General features: G+C 41.5%; 1 protein-coding gene across 2 annotated transcripts in view; it reads left to right on the top strand.

The window, feature by feature from the left end:
- The first annotated feature begins 693 nt into the window (after positions 1–693).
- Tbpl1 (TATA-box binding protein like 1) overlaps positions 694–21,458 on the top strand; it is a 31,580-nt gene continuing 10,815 nt past the window's right edge. Inside the window, exon 1 of one of the 2 annotated variants that reach the window (XM_017795333.2) lies at positions 694–1,032. The gene's annotated coding sequence lies outside the window, so the exon portion shown is untranslated. Of the gene's footprint in view, positions 1,033–1,396; positions 1,726–21,458 lie in introns of those variants that run through there. The other variant, XM_008822098.3, reaches the window with a different exon arrangement.

Raw genomic sequence — 21,458 nt, 5'->3', positions numbered from 1 at the left:
GCCGTGGCAGTAGCCACTGGAAATAGCGTTTCTCCCTCCATTTTCTTGGTAAATCATAGCATGTTATTTTCCATCTTAAAAGCTCACTTCCCCTAGCATTTGGAAGAAAAATCCAAATGTTGTCTGCAAGGTACAGATGGTTCCAGCTCTTAATTCCTCTCCAACTCTATCTCGTGTCACTCTTTCCTAGGTGTGTTTCCAATGCCCTATTCACAACAAAAGCCCAGCACAGCCAGGTCTCAAGTCTTTTCCTTTCCTTCCTTCTAAATCGCATCCCTTTTCCGGATCTGAAATCAGTTACCCCAGACACCACTTTCTAACCCAGCTCCTCGTTCATTTTCACAAGGTCCAATTATAAAGTAGCCCTCAAAAAATAAATTAGTATGGGAACTGAAACCCATTACTGCTGTGCGGGGCTTTTAAATGCTCGTGTTCTGTGTGTTTTAACACTATAGTGGGAAGCAAAAAATAAACAGGCCCCTTGGCTAATCCGCAAACGTCAAAGAGACTGTGTATACCCCAAGCCGTCGGAATTCGGCCCAAGTCTTGTCTTTCAAACAGCCAGGGCCGTTTTCTTTTTCACACTGGAGTGACCGTAGTCTGGGGTTAGTCCGCTAACCCTCGGGGAGCGGCTTTGGCTAATGACACCGAGGCCGCCCATTGGCCTCCGCCGGGTCAGAGGGTACCGGCCGGTGCGGGGCGCTGCGACCGGCACTCGGGGGCCGTTAGAAGCTCGCTCCACCAGCCGAGCCGCTGACGCCCCCCCCCCCTCAAGGGTCGCGAGGCGCGGCCGTTCAAACCCGCGACTAGCGTCCCGGGTTTCCGGGTCTTCTGGATTCTCTGCGCTCAGCGAGCCCGCCCCGCCAGCTCCGCCGCGGCCGTCCTCTCCCGGCTCCGGGATCGCTTAGCTCCCGAAGTGCCGGGACAGGAAGCCGCAGCGCCGAGCCCGCGCCAGGCGACCAGTACCCTCGGGCCAGGACTAGGACTCGGATTTCTGCCCCAGGGCTCCATCGCCACGTTGGAAAAGGCCAAGTAGGACTTTGTTTTTTTTAAGACTCGAGTCTCGTATGGGCGTTATGATCTTTACCGAGTAGTAGCTGAGATTCTTCGGTAGACATTGAACGGATGAATGAAAAGTTCTAAGGGCTGATTAAGAAAACATGAAAGTTCTTTGGGAGGATGCCGTTAAACAGAAATCAACTGAAAACACACATGGGATACTCAAGTTTTCAAAACCTTTTCAAGGGACTCTTGAAAAGTGCAACCCAGCGCTCTCTAGCGCCCCCTAGGCACATCCGCCTCGCCCAGCCAGAAAGGAGCAGGGCTCGGCCTCCGGGACCAGAAAAGAGGAAGGGGGACCAGGGGCGGGGGCGGGGGCGAGGAAGCGGAGCAGTGAGAGCCGGAAGTGGGTGGCTAGCGCGGAGCCCTGGGGCGCCCGGGTCCGGCGGCCCTCTAGCCGTCGCGCGCCATCTCTATGATCCCCGCGTCTAGTCTATTTATTGTCGCCGGGAAGCCACGGCTGCCTTGTACCCGGAACAACAAAGCACGAAATACGGAGCCCGAGCCTCGGGGGCTCCTAGCAACGGGCCGGGGCGGGAGTTCCATGGAGACTGGAGAGCGGGCCCGCCTCATCTTCATCCTTGTCCTCCAGCTTCTGCTCCGCATCCAACGCAACCGGCAGCAGCGCTGCCGCCGCGTCCTCTGCGACCGCCCGGTCTTCCCACGGTAACCCTGCTGGCCGTCCTGGGCCGGGGAGGCGCGGCCCGAAAGCGAGCTCCCGGCGTCTGCGCGCCGACCGGGGCCGGGGGGAAGCTGGCCGGCTGCTGGGGGCTGTGCGGGGGCGGGGACCAGAGGAGGGGACCCTGGTGCGGGCCACCATCCCGGGGACCCAGGGCGGCCAGACTTCATTGGAGGACGTGAATAGGCTGTTAGGACATCCCATTAGGGATAACGGGGTGGGGGTGGGGCGCCCCTGCCTCTCCGGAAAGACCCTGCAGGGACGTTCCCCATCTGTGTGAAGCCCTCCCCTGGGGGAAAAAGGGACGGTACAAAGATGCATGGGGTCCGTGGCTTTACCGAAAACTTGGAGCGGCCCTCTGCAGCGGCGGGAAGGCTCCCCAAATAGCGGCTCGGCTCGGTTGGCTCCTGCTTCTGGCAGTTGCCTGGAGGTCTGCTATAGAATAATAACATTCATAGCAGAATTACACTTGATAAAGGAGGATCTGGAACTGAGGAAGAGAAAATGAATTGTGGATAGGGCTAAACAGAGATGAGAGTCGAGGATAATCGCTTCATAATCTCCAGTTCTGGTCCTAGAGGTAAATATAATAGGGAATGACTGAAATGGATAAAGCTCCTTTAGCCGAAATGTGCATCTGCAGGCTCTGCGAGTGTGCACGTTGCAGTAACTGCAGCCAGTGCACATCTGTGAACTCTGACTGCATCTGCACCTGCAGTTCCAGAGCGACACTGGCAGTGCCTAGTGTGAACTTGTGTTTTTAAGGTTAAGAGTGTCTTAACATTGTGACTTGTGTGTGAAGAAGCCATTGCAGATTCTCTGGGGTAATTGAAAAAGAGAATTATGAAGAGGGCATTCAGTCTGCAGGCCATAATTTGCAGCCTCTTTTGAAGTTTGAAAAATGGCAGTTCTTTCATATCAAGAAGTGACTTAGCACGGTCTGACTGAAAGAATTATTCATGGTTTGGATATATTCAGTTAAATACTCGTGAGTTTATGCTCTTCAGTCTTGCATCACAAGCTATTTGTTTTTGTACTCTTCCAAGCCATATTAGGTTGGGTGTAGTGGCACATGTGATCCCAGCATTTGGGAACCTGAGACAGGAGGATCTCAGTTCAGGGCCTGCCTGAGCTACATGATAGTTCCAGGTCAGCCTGAGCTATATGCCAAGGCCTTGCCTCAGAAAACAAAATAGAATTTTCTGTCAGTACTGAAGTTTTTCTGTAGCGTTACTAAAAAGGTCACATTCTGCAGTAAAACTTTTTTTTTTTTTTTTTTTTTTGTGGTCCTAGGAACAAAATTTCATGTAGTTGAAGATTAGTGATGAAAATAGCCTACGTCAGCCTGGTGTGGTGGTGCACGCCTTTAATCCCAGCACTTGGGAGGCAGAGGCAGGCGGATCTCTGTGACTTCCAGGCCAGTTGGGGCTACAGGGAGACCCTGTCTCAAAAAGAACAAAATACTGAAATAACAGCCATCATAAAGGCAGTTTGTCCTTTGCTAAGCCTAGCTTCTAATAAGCAAAAAGGTGTCATTATTTCTGGTCCCCTCATATACTTGTGTTCCCAAAATGAGTATGAGAAACTGTAAGATCTGCTGTGTGCTTTCCTGAATGAAAGCTAGCCAGAATATACTCTTTGAATATTTTCATTTTAAGCTTTTAATCAGGAATTTTGTATCCAGTGTTTCTTTTTAGTACCTTCAGGTTTACAAGGAGATGAAACAGTTTTCTTTAAAAATAATGGGAAGTGTGAACAAGGAGAAACATTACATTTTAAGACATAAAAAACTCAAAAGTTAGGATTTTTAGAACTAATTTTTAGGCTTTTGCTTTCTGTTTCACATGGCTGTTTTGTAGAAACTGTTCCAGGGTCATCCTACTTGAGGTTGTGGATGCTGAGCCCTGGGATTTATTCATAGTGGTCTGATAAGGAACTCCCTCCACCTCAGAGCCACCCTCAGACTGGCTTCACCTAGACTTTGTTTGCTGAGGCTTCTATCCCCTTGGGCCTTCGAATGCAGGTTTAATTTAAGTCTTGCTTCTTTATTAATGTAGTTCTGCTTTTCTTGATGTCTTTCCCCATCAACCAGGGTTTACAGTTTTTAGTCATTCATGTGTCCCAGTCCAAAATGACTATTTATGCTATTTGTATTTTTCTGTTTCTTAAGGAGTTTGCAGCATATGTCCTGTATATTTTCCGTTCGTGGTGCTTTGTTGCATTTTCTTGAATTCTTTGAATGGGCATGTCAGATGTTCTGTATTCATTCTGAGTAACTGTCAGTTGTCAATTCAGGAGGGAAGGGCCACATTGAGAAGATTGTGTTGAGATAAAGTGTGTGAAAATATTTAAACACTTCTCCATAAAGGATGTTTTTGAAGTCCACGTAAAAATACTGTCATCATAGAATTTTAAAGGATATAGAGTATTATAGACTGCTATGTTTTAAATTGAACTTTAGATTTTTATAAGTCTTATTCTAAAACTACTCTTAATACCATCTTTTCTGGTCATTTTACATCTGAATATTTCACTAAAACTACATCTTGCAGTTTTTAGGGAAGTATTTAAGTGATTTCCACTTTTTTCTTTCTTCAGGCAGGAAATTGTCCCATGAAAAATTTTGAGACTATATCCATATGTAGAATGTGCAGATTCGTGGAACATAACTGAGTATTTTGAAACGTCATTTTTTTATCAGAGATGTGGCATGTTATTTAAGAATTAGCAAATAATGTACAGTGTAGTTGAGTGGGGTCAGGACTTTTTAAACTAAGGAGACCAGTGACAACCTGGTGATTGATTTCCTTCTGTTGCATCATAGACCATGTGATGAAATTACTGCTATGAAAAGTAAAGTTTAAATTGACTTGGGGAAGAATTTATAATAGAACATTTCCACAGTGTCTCTAATCAAACTTGTCTTGAAATTTTTAGCTATATTGTGACACTCGAACTAATGAAGATTTCCTGCAATTTATACCCATTTTTTTATGCCTTTTGTGTGACTGCTGCCACTTCAAGTGTGCTTTTTGTGTACGTGTAGATAGAAGAGAAATGACAAATGGGTAACAATGCGACTGATATAAAAGGAAATTTTTAGGGGTCTGGAGAGATGGCTCAGCAGTTGAGAGCACTGGCTGTTCTTGCAGAATCCCCGGATTCAAATCCCAGGACCCACATGGTGGCTAACAACCATTGGTAACTACACTTCCAGGGAATCTGACACCCTCTTCTGTCCTTGATGTGCACTGCACTTACACGCATGCAGGTATAACACTCATACACATTAAATAAATAATTTTTAAAATTAAATTGAATTTTAGATATTGCATAGCATACTGACTGGCACTATAATCACCGGTGTGTGGATGTCTTCGTGCCTGTTTAAACAGAAGTTTCTAGCAGGTCAGGACTGTGCATCACATCATATTGTATATTCACATCCTCTACTGTGTATTTTGAAAATTGACTACGTGGAGGTGCATGTTTGTTTTTATTTCACTTTATCTACTGGATGAAGTTGAACCTTTTTTGCAGTGCTGGGGATGGAACCCAGAGGAGAACCTTTTTGACATGTAATTTTTGTTGACTAACATGCCAACTTTCTATCCTCTCTATAAGGTTCAACTTACAAGCATCCAGAATTTCTACACTGACATGATTAGGGCTTTGTTTAGGCGCATTTAAGCACTAAAAGAAGTGGCTGGCTGCCATAACTTGAGTAGTGGATCTAGGGATTGTTGCATCTCATGAGTATCACTTTGGAAGACTTCAAGAGGGTGTATGTGTATGTGCAGGTGTGAGGTCTTTCTAGGACACAGATGCATTTGATTTTTGTATTATGATGAATTCTATCTTTTCTTTAGAAGAGGTGCAGTGTGTGTTTGTGAAAAAGCAAGATTTCAGAAGTGTGTCATTAGTGAGAAGGAATCAGGTCACCTTAGAAATACTACTCATCTCATCGGGTCTTTCTTGTGACTTAATGGTGAGATAACAATTTGTCTTACATGGCTTGGTTTGTGCTAGGAAGCATGTTAATCAAAGGTCTTACTGAATATTTAAAAATCCCATCAGGGTGCTTCGCGAGGTGGTGCACACCTTTAATCCCAGCACTGGGAAGCAGAGACAGGCAGACTCTGTAAATTCAAGGCAGCCTGGTCTACATTGTGAGTTCCAGGCCAGCTGAGGCTACAGGGAGACCCTGTCTCAAAAAAAAAAAAATCACATCAGGATGATTTCTGGGACAATTTATATCTATCTTCACATGGGAGTCAGTGAAACTGTTGAAACTGTAAAGTTTGAAGAAATGCATCACAAAAGTTTGGCTATAGTTTATTTTAACCATTCACTCATTGAAAAAGATCATGAGCCTCAGAAGGTAAAGCACTTGCCACACGAGATGAGGACCTGAGTCCAGATCCCTGTATTGTGCATAAAGCCAGATGTGGTAGCACACCTCTAATCCCAGAACTCCTGCTCCTGTAGCTAGATGGGATGCTGAGACAGAAGAGTTCCCTGAAGCTTGTGGGTCAGCCAGCTTGGCATACTCAGCAGTGAACAAGAAACTCTGCCTCAAACAAGGTGGAAGGTGGAGACAGACACCCGAGATTGTCTTCTGACTTCTGTATATGTGCTGTGGCTCATGCATGTCCATACTCAGGCACACATGCATGCACAAGATTAGAAAAAGAAAGAATAAGCCGGGCATGGCGGCTCATGCCTTTAATCCAAGCAGAGGTGAGCCGATGTCTGTGAATTCAAGGCAAAAGAAAAACAAAGAAAAAAAGGAAGAATACTGAAAATCAGATGGTCTGTTAAGGACTTGTATGGGTGATATTAGTACTTAATTGTGCCTAGCATGAGGGATAGCTTTATATAGACATTTGCCTGGGGTATGGACTAGTTTTGCTCTCTAGGTAGAGCATCTTTTAAAAAATAAAACAAATAGTTCCAAAGAATCAGGTGTTAACCTTCCTACTGAGAAATCCCAAGTTCTTCCTTGTAAGGCGGTAGTTTTGATTAGAAGTAGTTCTGATTTTCTTGGGGTTGGGGTTGCTATAACATTCTACAAAGCTACCTATATTCATCATCATAGTTCTGCTTTTTATTAATGATATGGCCTTGGACAAACTGTCTTTTACCTCCCTAAGCCCCTATGCCCCAGTTTCCTTGCCTGCAATATGGAGTTAATTTGTATTATCTTACAGGATTACTGGGAAAATTAAGTGAAGAACTACAACAGTATTAGCAGATGCTGTGAGCGGTAATACTCAGTAGTGCATTAAAAGTAAACCATCGGATCTGTTCCTTTTTTATTTTTATTTTTTTATTTTTTATCTGTATGAGTGTATTGCCTGCATGTCGGTAAGTGCAACTGTGTTGTGTAATGCCCTGGGAGGACAAAAGAGGCTGTTGGATCCCCTGGAACTGGAGTTACGGACAGTTGTTAGCTGCCATGTGGGTGCTGGGATTCGAACCGGGGACTTCTGCAAGAACAACCAGTGTTCTTAACCACTGAGCCATCTTTCCAGCCCCAAGGTCCGGTCTTTTATTCACAGACTAGCTGTCACAGCACTGAAGTTCTATTTGATCACAGGCTATTGGACTCATCCCTGCTGTTAGGTTTTGGTGTGGGGGGAGTACCTTTTTTAAATTTCGAATTGTCACGCAGCATCTGGTTATCACTTACGGCAGATGGGCTAAGTAAAGAAAGACATCTATGTTTCTTGGAAAAGAAAAGCCCAACAAAGCCTGGTCTGGCACCGGGTTAAAGCTATTGAAATGCTATTTCCCAATGGATTTGACTGGTTGTTCAGCTGTATAGTACTTCTGAATAAAAGAAATAGGTCCCATTGATTTCTTTTAGTAGAATTAGTCTTTTCTTTAGAAGACATTATTTTGTACTTGTATAATCTGTAATTGATGGTAAAGTTGAAATGTGTGTCAAACCTTTTGAGTTTTTCCTGTCCTTAGAAATGTTTTAAAATAAATAATATAATTTTAGAAATAGCCGAAGTTACTGTTCTCCAGAAGTTCAGAAATGACTTTATAAAACTGCAGAGTTACTTCTTTATGGTAAGGCTTTTTAAATACTAGGAAACTTAGGGAAGTAAGTTGATAATTAAAGCTAACTAGCAAGATAGCTAACTTTTTTAAGTTAAGTCCAAACGTTTTGGTTTAATTGAATATTTGTTTTTGGTGTTTTTAAATTTACATAAATAATTTATTGAGAATTTCATACATGCATATAAGGTGTTTTGATCAAATTCGTGCCCACTCCCTCCCCTCCAACTCCTCCCATATCTTCCCATCACTTTTTTTCTGATAACTTCATGTACTCTTTCTTCTTTATTTTTTTTTAATGGAGCTTTTGGCTACTCTAACATTCCCTCCTCTGAAGAGGTAACCCTAAAATCTTTTAAGGATTAGATAAAAACTCCCAAATATTTTTGACATGTTTGGCCTTTGGAACAGAGTATGTTGCTAAGAAGCCCCAGGACATTTTGACTTTTAGCCAAGAAACTTTGGGGTCTTTTTACCCTAACTGCCTAGCCAATTCCTACCTCCTATTCTTATCACACTATCCTCTGAAGAGGTTACCCAAATTGCCGTAGGAATCAGAATGCAGATCGCTCTGGCTTCTTCCATGCTGAACAGGGACACAGGGTGAGGCAATTGGAGTACCCCTTCAGTGGGTCTATCTAAAAGACTCTCAAATTGCATAACTCTTATCTGTAGGAGGAAAAGAAAGTCCTTGAATTGTGACTAGGAGATGTGAAGGAGAAGTAAAGGCACGCAGTAATTAGCATTATAAGTTCTAGACAGGGAATTAGAAAAAAAGTAAGAACATGGCAATTTGTCAAATGTTCATATGCGAGTCCATTGGAATTTCTTGACAGGGGCTTCCAAAAGCATCCCTCTATTGGGTTCCTCTTCATTTTTCTTTTGTCTTCCAAGGCCAGACTCTAGAGTGATGATTCAGGATTTGTTTTCAAGCACTTTGATAGCTGTTGGAGTGGTTAGAATCAGTGTCAATTCCCTCTCAAAGGCTTCTAGATAGGGGGAGCTAATTGAATATTTGAAACTACTCATGTAAGGAAAAAAGTTAACTGACTGTGTGGTGTGTGCTTGTAATCTTGGCATTCAGAAAGCTGAGACAGGAGAATCACTACAAGTTCCAGGCCAGCCAGAACTATACAGTAAGACCCTGTCTCAAAAAGAAAATTTGTGCTTAAATGAAATGAATTTCAAACATTTGTTTTGCTTTTTGTTTAATATCCAGGTCTTAGGTTTTTGTCAAAGTAGTATTTTTATAAAATATATGCATAGTGTTTTCTTTAAAAAATAATTTTATTTTATGTGTATGAATGTATTACCTGCATGTATATAAGTGTGCCCATATTGTGCCTGAGGAGGTCAGAAGAGGGTGTCGGATCCCCTGGGACTGGAGTTACATATGGTTGTTAACTGCCATGTGGGTGCTGAGAATCAACTCCTCAAGAGCAGTCAGTGCTCTTAACTCCTGGGCCATCTCTCCAGCCCCAACTATGGTTTCTTCTAAAACTATGTTATTTAAAGCATATTGACTAGACGTGTATTTTAATGGTAGATCTCTTGTCTAGTATGTGTAAGACCCTGAGTTCATTGCCCAGCACTGCCCACCCCCAGACATTAAAATCCTTCCAATCTATAGGGATAAATTCTCTGATTCTTTTTCCGTGTTCTGATATTGTTTACAAATGAAAGAGATTGTCAAGTATGTTTGTATTCAGAGAGATAAGGCTTTTTGTTTTCTGTTTAAAGAAAGTAAAGTCTGATTGATCTTATTGATTTAATTGAGAAAACTAGATTGGTCAGAGTAGATTCGGTCATAACTATTTTTATAGCTACGTAGATCCCAGATCTAAAAACACCATTGAGATTTGAGGAGAAATGATCAGACCTGCTCTGTGAAAAAACTTTGATATAGGTTTTTTGGCTCCTCTAAGTTTAGATACTCTGAGGACAGTGTTGGAGTAAGCAAGAAAGCAAGCTTCCAACATGTCAATATTACCGTTTACAATAAAATTTCCCTGTTTGGAGACCGATCTAATGCATTGTCAGTTGTTTTCTAATGTTCTTTCTGTCATACTCTTTCAGGGCACATGTTGCTGTTTAGATGGGAAGATTATAAAGCTAATCTATAACCCAAAGGTGAAAATGTGAAAATGGATATTTGACTTATGGTCATAGTCAACAGTTATAGACCAGAACACTGTCTGAACCTCAGATAAGACTCATAGTGAACCTGTGACTTTTGTGGAACGTGATCTCCACCATTGCTTTTATTTACCAGATACTTTTCTTGATCCATAAAGCCTTTTCTTGCTTATTTGGTTGTGGCTACTTTGTGTTTCTTGGGCATCTAATTGTATGCACAGACAGTCTAATGAAGTTGTCCTCAGCTGATCATGAACTGGCCACATTACGGAATCTTTGCTGTTCAATTTTGGGGTGGTCATGGAGGCACAGCCATGCAGAAAGTAAAGTCACCAATTTATAGACCTTCTTCAACAGATTCTGTGTGCTAATCTGAAAGGTACTCTATTTGGTGGTCTTGGGTGGTATGAGGCAAGGGATCTGACGTGGCATAGCAGGTAAAAAAGCTGTAGAACCAGGAGTAGAGGTGCATGCCTTGTTATCCCAGCACTGAGGGACGGGGAGGAAGCAGGAGGTTCAGGAGTTTTAAGATCATCTCTAATACATAGTCAGTTCAAAGCCAGGTTGGGTTACATGAGACCCAGTTTGAAAAAAAAAAAAAAAACAAACATTGTTATTGTCCTAGCAGCATATTGCTAACATAAATCTTTAAATAATATAACAGGCTTAAAGCTTGGCAGTAATTTTAAAACTTCACTTGAATGCATAATGCAGAACTTCTTGGATAATTTACTATGTTATCTAATGAAGTTTTAGTCACTGATGGACCACAAATATGGTACTTCTATTGAAATGGAACTGAAAATTTTCTGTCATCTGTTATTTTTACTGTACCTTTTCTAGATTTGTGTTACCATTACCCCCAGAATACAGTACAGGAATATGCTATACAGGTTTGTAGCCTAGGAGTGGTAGTCTGTACTATATGGTCTGGGTTTGTATTATAGGCTATACCACCTATGTTTGTCTAAGTGTGCTGTGGTGTTTGCACACTGACAGACTCGCCTATTGACTCATTTCTCAGGGCATATCTCTGAAAAGCAACACATGACTGTGTTTAATTATATGTGCTCTAAGAATGTGTGACTGTTTCATCTTTAGAATTTTTCACTTGTTAAAATTAGAAGAATTTTAAATGTCTGAAACCATTCTGTGGGTCTTTGTCTTGAAATAGGTTCATGCTATGTAGCCCAGTGTGGCTTTGAACTCATGATCTTCTGGCCTCGACCTCCCAAGTCCTCAGATTATAGGTGAATGCCACCATGTCTAGCTGTGAAACCATATTCTTAATTTATTTGTCTTGTGTTCTTGTCTTATTTCATACAGAAATAATGACTTTGTTCATCAAGTAGTTGATATCCAGAAAGAGACTTGACAGCCATTCTGTGATGACCAGTTACCATGGAGTAGCTTAAAGAGATGCAAGTGTTAGGATCCATGGATGACATAAGAAAGGAATAATTTTGGGGGGAAGGGAAACAGATTTAAAAAGTGCTGTATATAAATGAGAACACATGCCTCTTGATTGTCTTTGTTTAAATGAGTGCAAATTTTAATCTCTCTTATACTTATTTCCACCTTGAAAAGAAATCTCTTCTTTCCACTTATCCCCCAGTCCCACAATTTTCCCTTTGTTCTGGGAGTATTCATTTAGCTCAGCAGCCAAGCTAGTCACTGAGCCAAGCTCTAAGGACATTTCAGTTGAGCAGTTTTCTCAGGAATCTAGTAGCCTGCAATAAGGTGGACAGTTCTAATGCATCCAGATCTTCCATTTGCTGAGCCCTTGGCTGGGGTGTCCTCATGGTGTTTCTTGGGCTGACTCCTTGAGATCTCATTTTAAGAGTCATTTTTCATTTCTAAAGATAGTTTAAATGATTTCCCTGGATCATTCCTTCCAAAGTTTCTTTCATCGTCTTGTTTACTTCCTAGGTCACATTCTCTGATTGTTTTCATTGCTAGCCTGTTTCTATTAGAATATAACCATTAGAATATAACTGCTAAGAGGGTGCCTTGCCTGACCATTTTCCCAGTGTGAGTCCACAGGGCTTGGTTAACATTAGTTGCATACTTAATGTGCAATTAGAATTAAGCATTAGCTGGTTGAAGGAGTGGGGGAAAGCATAAAAGGATCTGCCGTTGCAGGCAGAATGGTACACAATTGAGGATGTAAGGATGTCTTGTATAGATTAGATTATAAAAGGAAAATTGGAGGTGGGAAGCGTACAGCATTCCAAGCCAAGCAGATTAGATGCTATTTTGCCCATCTAAGAGAGCCAAGAGACTTTTTAAAAAGTAGGAATGCTGTGTAATTAGAAGGAAATTCTGGTAGCTGTTTGGTAGAGGGACTAGATCTTGGAGGGTGCAAGCAGAGAGTTCTGTTGGAAGTTGTAGCCATAATGATAGGCAAGAAATCCTAAAATAAAACTATTGCTTTGGACACAGAAAAGAAGCTAGATTTGAAGTTAACTGCACATAAGAAAAAAAGTGATAGATCAAGGATGATTCTGAACTTTTGAAGGTGGAGGTAGCCCAGGCGAACGTGGGCCTCAGTATGTAGCTCAGGCTAGCCAGCCTTGATCTCAAGGCAGTCCTTCTGCCTCAGCCTCCAGAGTAGTAGGATTACAGGTGTGAGATCCTATGTCTGACTGGACTCTGAAATATTTCACAGAGATGAGTGAGCGCTGGATGATGACCCCATTCACCAACACAAGATGAGGCAATGTCAAGTGTTTGTGATGGGATTGGTGAATTTTGCTTGGGTGTGTTGGTTTAATTTAATAGATGTACCTAACAGATAGTTGGGAATATGGAATTAAGTCTCTGTGTAGGTCAGGATTGGCATAGGAACCAGCCATAAGTTCATAGATAGCATTTGAAGTCCAGAAAACCCCAGGAGGACTGGAATTTAAGGCGTGTTTTGAAAATATGAAAACAGTGACCTCCTCGGGTACTCAGAGCTTGTTTGACACTTCCATGAGTTTCCGACTGCTTGAACTAGTGAACTTTTCAGGGCCTGCCGTAGACTTCAGTAACAATGTCTGATTTAAGAAGTAGACAGAGCTGTGAAAGGGATTAGACCTGAAGAAAAGCACCTCAGAAGCCAAGAATGGAGAGCAAAGGAAGAATGAGGTTCTGGGGGCATTCTTCTCTGGGAAGGCCGAGTAGGGGGCAATTTGTAAGCTCTGACACTGGGTTCAGCAAGAAGCCATTCATGAGGCAGAAGGCAGAACATGGATCAGAGTTCAGGAAATGTATAGGAGAAACAGCCTGATGTTTGGGGCAGGGTTGGGAACCGCTTCATAGTTTTTATTTTGCTTCTTTTCCTTCATAGTTAAGAATTCGTATTCTGTTATAGTTTGAATATGGTTTGTCCACTGCAAACTCATGAAGCACTCACCTGGGTCTCCCCTAGATCTGTGCTATTATTAAAAGGGTAAAACCTACATGACAGTGGTTTAGCAGTGGTGCCTTTGGAAAGTGATTAGGTTTAGGTAAAGAAGTTAGAGTGGAAGCTATGTGATTGAATGTGATGGCTTTATAAGAAGAGAGGCAGAGACCAGACAGATACAAAGAAGCTCTGTGTTACCTGGGGGATCCACCTACAAGAAGGCCATCATCAAATCTGAGCAGATAGGTGCTGGCACCATGCCCTGGAACCTCTAAAACTCTGAGGTAGACGATGCCGGGTGTGGTGGTGCACGCCTTTAATCCCAGCACTTGGGAGGCAGAGGCAGGTGGATCTCTGTGAGTTCAAGGCCAGCCTGATCTACATAGTGAGTTCCAGGCCAGCTGGGGCTACAGGGAGACCCTGTCTCAAAAAAGACCAAAAAAAAATCTCATTTTTAAAAATAAAGGTCCCCCAGTAGCTCACTGTGATTGTATAGTGGTTATACTCTGTGTTGTGGCCACAGCAACCTCCCTTCGACTCTGAGTCACGGCATTATGGAACAATGGCAAGGGTCCGCTTTCTTGCCAGGGTGTGGTGGTGCACGCCTTTAATCCCAGCACTTGGGAGTCAGAGGTAGGCAGATCTCTGTGAGTTCAAGGCCAGCCTGGTCTACATACTGAGTTCCAGGACAGCTGGGGCTGCAGGGAGACCCTGTCTCAAAAAGACCAAAAAATAAAATAAATAAAAGTATATTTTTTATTTTCATGTGTATGAGTGTATTGCCTGCATGTCAGGACAAAAGAGGGTGTCGGATCCCCTGGAACTGGAGTTAACAGACAGTTGCTAGCCACCATGTGGGTGCTGGGAACCTAACCTGGGTCGTCTGCAAGAGCAGCCAGTGCTCTTAACCACTGAGCCGTCTCTCCAGCCCCCAAATCTCCTTTGTAGCTTCACCTGCCTCAGTTGCTTTGCTTTAGCAAGGACGAGTTGATTGATACAATTCCAAGTACAAAACTTCGTCATTACTCTTGTGCCTTTTATGTAAGAACCATTTCTTTGCTTCTCTGCATTGAATGACTCATCATACTGTTAGGCTTTTAAGTCAGTGTTTTTTAGTCTTTGTCACTTTTAATTTCCAATTTAAAAAAATGACTCTCTGCTGATCTTTTCCCAAGTTCTTCCTCTTTATCTCTTTTTGGGTAGCATAACCGTCAGTTATTTAGATTTGACCAGTTTTGACTAAATTTAAAAATTCTTAATAGTGAAGAAAGAACAGTTCCCTACTGGTTTTTAACCATAAATATTTGAATTCTACATTGTTTTCCTAAGCAAAAAAATATGTCATTGCTTTTGTCAAATGGCATTGATGCATGATGTAAACATACATGGGTCGTGTACCCTACTTCATGTGAAGAGGAACCCCGTAAAACCAGTTGAAAGCCAGCTAGCCAAATAGGAAATGTATTGTACCTGTGCTTTCTCTGGGTTAAATTTTTAATAAGTTTTCAGTGGTTCAAGTTTGAATCCTTGAAATAAAAATCAGAATACAAAAAAAGTTTGGTGTTCATGTAATCTCAACTCTGACACCAACCAAAAGCTAAAAAAGATTTAGTTTATTAGCTACCTAGTGAATTGACATTTATTCTTAAAAATTGAGTCCAGCTGGTCTACATAGTGAGTTCCAGGCTAGCTAGGGCTACAGGGAGACCCTGTCTCAAAAAACAAAACTAAAAAATTAAATGATTTTTATTAAATCTGGAGATGTTTTAAAAATCATGATTACATTTAGAGATTTTTTTCTCATTACCAATTTTATTGATTAGATACACAATAATTGTATTCATAAATTCCTTCTTACATCCATTTTCTCTCTCTTTTTTTTGTCTTTTTGAGACAAGGTCTTCCTGTAGCCCCAGCTGTCCTGGAACTCACTATATAGACCAGACTGGCCTTGAACTCACAGAGATCCACCTGCCTCTGCCTCCTGAGTGCTGGGATTAAAAGCGTGTTATTTTATTTTATCTTTTTATGTATATGGGTGTATTGCCTGCATGCATGTGAGTGCACCCGTGTCGTGCAGTGCTGCGGAGGTCAAAAGAGAGCTTCAGATTCCCCTGGAACTGGAGTTAAGGGCGGTTTGTAGCCATGTGGGTGCTGTGAATCTAACCTGGGTCCTCAGCAAGAGCAGTTAGTGCTCTCAACCACTGAGCCATCTCTCCAGTCCCTGTCCCTTATTTTTAAACTTGAAACCACATGATCTGGTTTTGTGTTTCAAAGCTTGAAGATTATAATAAATCACTAGGAACCCTTTCCATTTTTGAACATTTCTGTGCTCATGGAAGAGGAAGAAAAGAGATAATAATAGTAGCGGTAAGAATAGCTAAGTCTGAATGCTTACCATGTGCAAGTGCACTGCTCAGCACTTCACATGAAGTTTCTTCTGATTTCCTTGCAACTCTGGTAGGTTCTGTTACTGCCATATTTTACACATGAGGATACTAAGGCACTGAGGACTCACTACCTTTCCCCACAGTGTATGGCTCATAATGGGTTATGTCCAGGTTTAGCTACTTGGTTTACTGAGCTCTTAAACTTGTGTGTGAGGGAGAATAATTAGGCGATTTTACTAGATTTTATATAGTGCCTTGGGAACCATGACAAAGCTGGAATGCAGAATAAAGATTAGATCATGCTTCTGAGGAGCTTACTGTCTGCTGAGTAGACACACAATTGGGAAATACTTCTGTAGAGAAATTTCACAGTAATGTGGAGATTGCTGCAGTAGAGAGGTGCATAGATACATGCCAATGGAACCCAAAATAGGGACACTCTGGCTTAGTCTTGGGTATTAGATTTTTTAGTTACTGGGTTTTTTTTTTTCCCCCCAATTTTACTCATAATATGATTCAATTTACCTTCTATGCTAGGGTTTCCAGATTTTTATCAATCCCAGACCTGGACCTCTGAGTGGTGGACACTTTTTGGTTATTCTGTGTTTCCTGTTGGACATCTCACAAGTACTTTGAGTTCAGAGTGTCTCAAATAGAGTTGTTATTCCTCCTGTTCTCTCTCTCCTGGGCAAACCAGCCCTCCTTAAAATGTTCCTTGTGTCAGTAAATAGTGTTACCACAAACCTGAAGGCATCCTCCATTTCCCATTTCTCGTCTCCTTATCCATCACACAGCCCTGTTTATTCCATCTCTTGAACTTTTCCTCATTACCAGGTGAGACTCTGGCCCACTCTCATCTGGACTGCTGACTAGGTTTGCTTGTGAGTCTCATCTCCCAGTCCTTCCACCACAGTGTGGTAATGGTTCAGTTCTTAAATTTAAATACGTACGTGTCCTTCTCCCCCATTCCCTTGTAGCTCACTCATTGGGATAAATATGAACATTCTTAACGTAGCAAAGAAGACAAGATTTGAACCATCCTAGCATTTCCAGTCTAATCATATACCATTTTTCCATCTAATTCTTCCCACTCCATGCTGTCCCTTCCTTCAGATCTGAATAGTTCACGCCCTTAAATTACCTTATGTTCTACCACAGGGCCAAAGCTTTGATTTCTAGTTGTTTATTGCAGAATTGATTTTTAAAATTTTTTATTTATTATTTTTATGTGTATGCGTTCATTGCCCACATGTAGGTAAGCGTACCCATGTCTTGCAATGCCAGTGGAGGACAGAAGAGGCTCTCGGATCCCCTGGAACTGGAGTTATGGACAGTTGTTAGCTGCCACATGGGTACTGGGATTCAAACCCAGGTCTTCTGCAAGAACAGTCAGTGTTCTTTAACTGCTGAGCCATCTCTCCAGCCCTGCAGAATTGATTTAATAAAGGTGATGCTGAGCTATATAGAACAAGTAGGAGTTAGCCACAATGGTAGAATGAAGATTAAGCAGGTTAGTATTTACCTGTCAGAACTTTTATAAATTAGTAAATGTAACAAGAAAATAAACAAAGGATGTGAGACAGTTAACATCAAAGAAATACAAGTGATTAGTAATATGTCAAAAATTTACCCTCCAGGCTGGAGAAATGGCTCAGCATTTAAGAGTACTGGGTGCTCTTGCAGAGGACTCTGGTTTGGTGCCCAGGGCCCATATGTTGGCTAACAATGGTCTGTAACTTCCGTTCCAGGCAATCCGGTGCCCTCTTCTAACCTCTATGGGCATTACATGCACAGTGCACTTATGTACATGCAAGTAAAACACTCATACACATACAAAAAAAGTAAATCTGAAATTTTACCCTCATTAATAGGAAAATCAATTCAGTATTGCTAATTTTTTTTTTGTCATCTCCAGTTGTCAAAAGACTTTTTTTTTTTTTTTTGAGGCAGGTTTTCCCTGTAGTCCCAGCTGTCCTGGAACTCACTATGTAGACCAGGCTGGCCTTGAACTCACAGAGGTCTACCTGCCTCTGCCTCCCGAGTGCTTTTGGTGGCTAGGTGAGACAGCACATATGGTTACAGTCTTATTTAAGAGAAATATGTGGATTTAATAGCCTAAAATATTAGCAGTCATTATGAATTACTTTTATTTATTTTCTATACAATCAGAAATGACTTACTTTCTTGAAAATCATGTATTAAGACAGTGTCTTAGTTACACTTCCTGGTGTTGGAATAAAGCACCCCGACAAAAGCAACATAATGAGAACGGGTTTAGTTTGGCTCACCACTCAAGGTTACAGTCCATCTTGACAGGGAAGTCACTGCAGCCCAAGCTTGAGGCAGCTTATCATGTTATATCCACAGCCAAGAAAAAGGGAGCCAGGAATGCCTATGCTCAGCTCACTTTCTCCTTTGTGTATAGTCCTGGGATTCTAGCCCAGGGAATGTTGCCATCCATAGTGAATGGGTTTTCCTACTTCAGGTAACTTGGTCTAGAGCACCTCTTACAGGCATGCTCAGAGAGGCTTGTCAATGTAGATAGTAAAATCCACTCTTGAGATGCTGGGCAGTCTACAACTCACAGCCACACAATCAAGAAGGGAAATTCCCAGGGCTGTTTTCATCCAGAAAGTCAACATCATTCACATCTCGCCCACTACCTTTTAGGTAGCATTGCCTAAAGCCACCATTGACTGAAACAGAAAATATACTCATCTTTTATGTTGCTTTGTATATGCTTGGTATATAGTTGCCAGCATTTGTGAGAATTGTTAATTTATTTCATAATAGCCCTCTGTAGATTTTTATTGCATTTATATTTTATTTATTTATGTGTATTTATGAGTATGTGTATGCACATGTCATGTCACCTATATGGAGGTCAGAGGATAACTTGCAGGAGTCAGTTTTCTCCTTCTACCAAATGGGTCCTGGGAATCAGGTTGTCAGGACTGGTGGCAAGAGCCTTTTACCCACTGAGCAATCTTTCCAGCCATTTCTAGATTTTGAAAAATTCAAGATAATCATTTGATGCAAGTTATTTGCATGGGTACTACCTACTTACAGTTTTCAGGCTGTTTGCTTGTTTGTTTTTGGTTGGTTTTTTTTTGGGGGGGTTGGTTTTGGGGGGGTTTGTGAGGCAAAGTCTCGCTATGTAGCCCAGGTTGGCCTTGAACCTTGAGTGATCTCTTTCTTGCCTCAGCCTCCCAAGTGCTGGGTTTATAGGAACAGGGTTTATAGATTGAATACCATAGTTACTATGTAGAAAGATATGTAGTGAACATTAACTTTCTGTTTAATGTAGTGAGATATTTTTGCTTAAGCATTTATTTAGTGGTTTATAGGATATTGGTGACATAGTCCTTTCTTTTGAAAAATACAAGGCTTTTTTTTGTGGCCAGGTATACTACAAAAATTTTTGTTGCAAACTTGGAAAAAAAAAATGCTAACCCTGAGGACCGACTCTCGAGGTGTAAGTTCTTGAGCGAAGCACAGAAATGTGTGTCTGATAGAATGTCACCAAGCCTGACAGGTTCAAGATTTGCATTTCACTTGGTGGTTATGCTATCAGTGCCTCTGCCTTTATCCCGCTGCTGCCCAGTTGAACAGGAAAGTATGTTAAAGGGAAACTGGGAAGCTTAGCCCGTGATCATCAGTTTGCCTATATTGTGTGTCTTCAACATTCATTCGCTTAATGGGATTTTAGAATTAGACACTCTGAATAGATTGTCCAAATTTGTGTGCTTTCCTTGGCAAGATTTTAGACATTGAGAGCCATCTGGACTTTTAAGAAATCTGTTACTGGGTTCTGGCAGTGAAGGATTCCTGTATTTTTAAAGTTAAGGTGAGTCAGAGACATAACATTCTCTCCTGAATACTTTGACCAATCTCTAAAAATAGGCATGCATATCTGGAGAGCCTCTCTGTCATCTCACCTGACAAAATTAATGGTAATTCTGTCACTCCACCCATTTAAATCCACTCAGGTCACTTGTGTATTCCTTAAGCACCAAAATTCAAAGAGCATGTCATACAGATACTTTTTGTTCATTTTAATATAAAAAGTGAACTTTATCAGTATTAAATATTTTATTGGTATACCTAGCTGGGATGACTGAGGAATCAACAAACTTTTTTTTAAAACCACATACTAAATATTTTAGGGCTATACCATTTGGTCTGCTCCAAACCATTCAGCTGTGCTGCAGTCACTATGGAAACATAGGAGCCTGACTGTGTTCCAATACAAATTTAAATGGACACTGGCCAGTAGCTGTTGTAGCCTGACCCATGCCTAACCTGTTGTTTGCTTCTGTTGCTGTGACAGCTCCCACATTTTCTATCGATTCATTAAATAGTATTTAGTTACCATATTTAACTGTGAACATGTCATTAATAGCTACAATTTAATGCATGTGTGCTGTTTGCTTTGTATTTGATAATCATATGTAATCCTCGCTTGGAAGTACAAATATTATCACCAGTTTACAGAAGAGGAACTGAAGACTTAGCTGACTGATTCATTGCAGAAAGCTAAATGCAAGCCCCATGCTGAGCCCTCGTTTGTATAGCTGACACTGTTTGTCAGGCCACTGTGAAAGAACATTCTTTTTCTAAAAGGCAAATTGTAATTTTTTTCCCTTGGCAAGTGTTGACTGCTAGGTGGAGAATACCTGTTTTCTCATCTGCTGTTGGCAGCTTTAGGAAGAATATGAGGTTGGTTGGACATTAGTTACTGTGTCTTCCTGTTAGAAAAGACAGATATCTGGGCAAAACATGAGTGGGCTTATGTGGTGTCTGTAAATTGGACTGTAATTACCAGTTTTCCCCTGCTTTTGCCATTTCTCAAATCATGGGTGCTAATTTTATGATTCAAGCGTTCAAGGCTCCTCCAGTATCCACAGCTGCAACTCAAACCACTTAGAGTAGCAAGATTCTTCTTTTCTATGGAGATGGATGTATGTAGTTTTAACTTTTTGACTCTCCATTGGCTTCTGAGATTATTTTGCTTTATTTTTAATGACAATGTTTATTGTGGCCTTTCGATTTGAATCCGTCTGGTGTGGAAAATGTAGTGTGGTTTCATTTGGTGAAATTTGTCTTCAGAGCCAGGAGGTGGCAGTGTTTTCCAGGTGGTTTAAGGTTGCATTTCCTGTAGTTGCTAAAGCAATGCTTTGGAACCCAGCCACAGGATGGGAAAGTTGGAGGACCTAAACATAGGTGGTGCATGCTTGTCCATAAAAGTGAGGGAGAAGCCATGTCAACTTCTGCAGTGCATTCTGTAGAGCGCTGGAAATGTGACATTCCCTGAAAATAGGACAGTTGTGATTTTGAGTGTTTATTTGGAGACATTTGATCAATCAAACTCACACTAGGCATTTTCTTGAGAAATGGGACAAAACACTTTGACCATGCCACGTTGGGATACTAGTCCAGGGCAGTGAGTAAGCAAGTTGCTGATACTTAAATCAAAATGGAAATTATTTTTCTAGTAGTAAACTTTATATATACTTGTTGGCTTAAAAATTCAGATTCAGAGCTGGGAATGTAGCTCAGGTGGTAGAGTACTTTCTTAACATGCATGAGGTCCTAGGTTTGATCTCCAATACTGTATGAACATGGCATGATGGCCCAGCATTAGGGAGGTAGTCAGAAGTTCAGGCTCATACTCAGGGTAGTTTCAGGCCACCTTGGGCTACATGAGAGCCTGTCTCAAAACAAAGAAAAAAGGAATAAA

The sequence above is a fragment of the Nannospalax galili genome, unplaced genomic scaffold, assembly GCF_000622305.1.
Source record: "Nannospalax galili isolate Female #2095 unplaced genomic scaffold, S.galili_v1.0 scaffold186, whole genome shotgun sequence".
Taxonomy (NCBI): Eukaryota; Metazoa; Chordata; class Mammalia; order Rodentia; family Spalacidae; genus Nannospalax; species Nannospalax galili.
This window is presented reverse-complemented; position numbering and strand designations above follow the sequence as displayed.